Genomic DNA, 4,511 nt, shown 5'->3' on the forward strand with positions numbered 1-4,511 from the left:
CTTATTGGAGGTGATTCATCTGAAATCTTATCACGAGGTATTCTAGTTCTTCGAGAGGGGTGAGAGCGACGCTCTTCTCGGAGCTGGGTGAGTTCGTCTAGACGTTGGCGAGCCTCTGCAATGGCATTGTCTAAAACAGCGTCTTCATCTGCGGCATCCACATGTGATTGGTGCACTGGCCGTTTTGGTGTACCATTTGATCCACGAGGGTGAGTCGCTTGTGCGTATGAATGATGCTGAGAAGACGTATGATGAGCAGGTGGGTCAAGTAAAGGAAGTGCAGGGAAGTCGGTTTCATCACATGTAAGAGCAGCGAAGCGATTACTTGTAGGAATATCTGCTTTTCCAGGCGGCTTGCGCGACGGCCTCGTTCGCTTCTTCTTTGGACAAGCAGGGGAGCGCATGTCATGGTCCGCCGATTTGCATAGGGCACAAAGCGCTATTGGTTCATTCATGTCGGCCACAGCTGCCGGATTAGGGCAGGTATTTTGCATGTGCCTTTCTTTATGGCAGTGATAACAAAATATACGACAAGGTCGGAAGGGCTGTGGTTTGATGCTGAGGAGGGAGAGATTACAGTTTATATTATGGTGCGATTATCAAACTGTAATCTCTCCCTCCTCTACATCACGCCCTGATCCTGCAAACAGCATGATTGCACCTGATCTCCAAACTGAATTAGCGTGGAGATTAACAAGCTTTTGCTCATCAACAGTAACCTTTTTGACTTCGGTACCCACCCATTGGTCAACCTACAGTTGTCAACCACCACAGTGACACTGATGATTCCAGTCTTATTCGCATGTGGCCCTATCGTATTTCGCTTGCCAAGCAAAATTGAGATCGAGAAAATGTTGCCGAACGACGTAATCGAGTATTCCAGTAGGCCCTGGGCATCTCCTAGAAAGACAAAAAAGATGTTTATCCTCTACCGCGTATCGATGACGTGTTTGATACTTTGCACGGAGCCAGCAACGTTTAGTCCATGCACCTTCGTTCTGGCTACTGGCAGATCACTGCCGACGACACAGACCCTGAAAAAACAGCATTCATCACCCCTGATGGCCTCTATCAATTCAAAGTGATGCCTTTGGACCTTTACAATGCCCCAGCAACCTTTGAACAAATCACGGACTCTTTCCTCCAAGGCTTCAAGTTGACCACTGTTTGTGTTATCTTGATGACATAACAGTTTTCTCCTCTACATTTGGAAGCCATCTCCTTCGCTTTTCTACAATTCTTGCGCATTTTCGCCCCGCCGGACTCGAACAAAACTCAAAATGTGCAGGTTTTGTCCCCGAGAAATCAAAGTCTTGGTCACTTGGTTAATGCTACTAGCGTTCAGCCTGACGCAGGCAAGATACGTGCCGTCAGAGATTTTCCCACTCCACGCTCATCCAGTGATGTTCGACACTTTATTGGCCTATGTTCCGGTTTCCGACGATTCATACCGAATTTCGCAGCCCTTGCTCATCCTCTCCCCCATCTCCTCAAGAAAGACATTTCATATTTTGGGGGGCCTGAAAAGGTTGTTGCTTTCTTGGAGCTTATTGTTGCCATCACTAATCCACCCATCCTAGCCCATTTCAACCCATCCGCCAATATTGAACTCCGCACCGACGCATGTGGTCATGCCATTGAAGCTATACTCGCCAGGCCACAACACGACCGCACGAGCGTGATTGCGTATGTCAGTCACCCCTTTTCTACGTCCGAACAAAAGTATTGTATCGCAGAGCGAGAGTGCCTGGCGCTTGTTTGGGCAATAGAAAAATTCCACCAATATCTTTTTGTCCGCCCTTTTACTGTTTAACAGACAATCATCCCTTGTGTTGGCATTCCTCCCTCAAAGATCCTACTGGCAGTTTGGGCGCTGGGCGCTTCGAACACAAGAATATACATTTTTCGTCGTGTGCAAGTGCGGCAGCTTTGTCTAAGATTTAGACTGCTTGTCCCGTCATCCCGTCGACTCCCCTAGTCCTACCGACTCTGACGACGCATATGTCTTGTCTATCTCGGCCTTTTTTATCATTGCCGACAAGCAGAAATTAACTCCTTTGCTCCATTCCCTTATCCTCCTTCTTACCTCCGACCTCCTTGATCCATCTCTCACCTTATTTGTACTCCGCGAGAACACCCTATATCGACGCAGTATGCCACCAGATGGCGCAGACCTTTTGCTCGTCGTACCTCAACATCTGCGTTGCACCGTCCTTGAAGTGTTTCGTGATCCTTTCACGGCTGACCACCTGGGTGTCTCCCGGACAGCCTGAGTCGACATTACCCGCAGTAAACTGCCGTTTTAAATTGTGTCAGCGTCGGAAGAAGCCCACAATTTTGCCTTCAGGCCATTTGCAGCCGACTTGGATACTATCTGACCCGTTTTTCAATGTAGGCGTTGAGCTTCTTAAGCCCTTCGAAGTTTACACATCAGGAAACAAATGAATCGCCGTCGCCATTGATTACGCTACGCAGTATACTATTACGGCCGAGCTATCCCGACCAGCTGCGCCACAGGCGTCATTGACTTCTTTCTAGAAAACGTGATTCTTTATCATGGAGCCCCTCTTGAACTACTAGCTGACCATGGCCGCTGCTTCTTGTCGCGAGTGGTTGACGAAATTTTCTGTTCGTGTTCCGTCCGACACAAATTCACCACTACTGTAACCCCCAGAACAACGGCCTCATGGAACGTCTAAACCGTACCCTCACAGACATGTTGGCCATGTATGTGTGCGACGACAACAGGGATTGGGACGTTCATCTAAGCTTTGAGACATTCACCTACAGTTCATCTGCCCATTCTACCGCTGAATACTCTCCATTTTATCTGTTATTTGGCCGGTACCCGTTACTGCCCTTCCTAATGAGAATAATAATAACGCATTTATTCGTCCAAGGAGTACACAAGTTAACAGGTCGGCCCAAGTGAGAAAAGATATTTCAGTCTGTACCTAGCAGTCAAAGGGGGAGAAGGGTTGCATAAAGCGACATAGCAAAGGTGAAACATAAAAAAGGAGCATAGAACAGAGTCACAAATGCAGAAAAATGCATTGAACATAGCAAATAATTATTGCCCCAATTTCACATTACTTGCCTCTTAAATATTTATAAATATTACGTTGCAAGAATAAAAACAGTATGAGGCAGTCCATTAAAGATTGAGGGTATATATTAGTTTCTTAGAAAATTGCCATGGCAGTGTAGTAGCGAGGAAAACATGTCGATGCTGATGACGAAAGAAACGTACAGGCACGTGGGTTCTCAGAAAGTCGCTATGTCACAACTGGGTGCGCCCAACACTATGAAGGAACACAACATCAAATAAAGGGGGTTCCAAATTGAAAATAACTAACTGCCCGGTAGAATATCTAACTTGTAAGCAACAGAGCGGACGTTTTGTTTAAGAATAATGTTTACTTTTGACCATCACGTGATGACGCAATAAAATGCAGTAATTCCAAGTCGGAAGGCCACATAAATGAGCGAATGTGTGAATAATTTGCGGGTTTTCAGAGACAGCAAGAATATGGTATTGCATAATACAAATGATCAACTACGAAGTTTCTTACATAAAAAGGTGTAGTCGCTTTTCCAAGATATGTCATTGCTTATACAGTGTACCTAAATGTTTTACATTATCAGACATTGGAATGGGAATGCAGTCGCAACCAAGACAACAAGATGAATGCAGAAACAATGGCTATTTACAAATCCATATGCATATGCATGCATTTATTGCACCTCCCGAATTCTTGTACACAACTTTCAGTGAATGTTAAAATGCTTATAAAAGTCTTTATTCATGTCACAGCTGATCGAAGAATTTGAGGTATGATGATGATAATGATGAAAACATTTATGGAAATCCACATTTGCTCAGCTTAAGGGAAGGCTGCTCGGGTCCGTAGTCCGGGACACTGCTGGTGAAAGCCGCTGCCCGTCCTTTTTCGACGAGGGCTCGTTATTCCTTGAGGTCCGAGCCTAACAGGGTCACCTCCGAGCCTTCTCACGTTGGCTGATTTATTATGTTAACACTGATCTTTTGTTGACAAGTTCATACCATATGGTACATGTTTTCCTTCTGGCCACAAAAGTTTCACTGCGCCGAAAAGGACTCGGGCTCAATGGCGTAAAGTATTGCTGGATTATTAAATGACATAGGTTGCAACCTTCGAAGGCGACATTCTTCTGATCTACTAAGACCATTAGCGGGCTTCGGGAATGTCTGCGTTTTAAGACGCGAATGCATTGCTGCATACCGCGTCCAATATTGAACAACTTGGTTTAAAATTACCATGTAACATTAAAACTGGCAAGGACGAATTGTACAAGAATTTATTCCAAAACCCAAACATCTCCAGTTACAAATCTCAAGAGCAGTACCAATCCCGGTAGTTGCCTGCCTGTGGTTTTGATACTTCCGTGATTGTTTCTATTACGCAAGCTTGCCATAAGGCATAATATAAAAACCCATGTAAATTATTTTCCGTAAGAAACCGGAAAAGGTT

Source organism: Amblyomma maculatum, chromosome 11, assembly GCF_055883805.1.
Source record: "Amblyomma maculatum isolate TAMU_Amacu chromosome 11, ASM5588380v1, whole genome shotgun sequence".
Classification (NCBI taxonomy): domain Eukaryota; kingdom Metazoa; phylum Arthropoda; class Arachnida; order Ixodida; family Ixodidae; genus Amblyomma; species Amblyomma maculatum.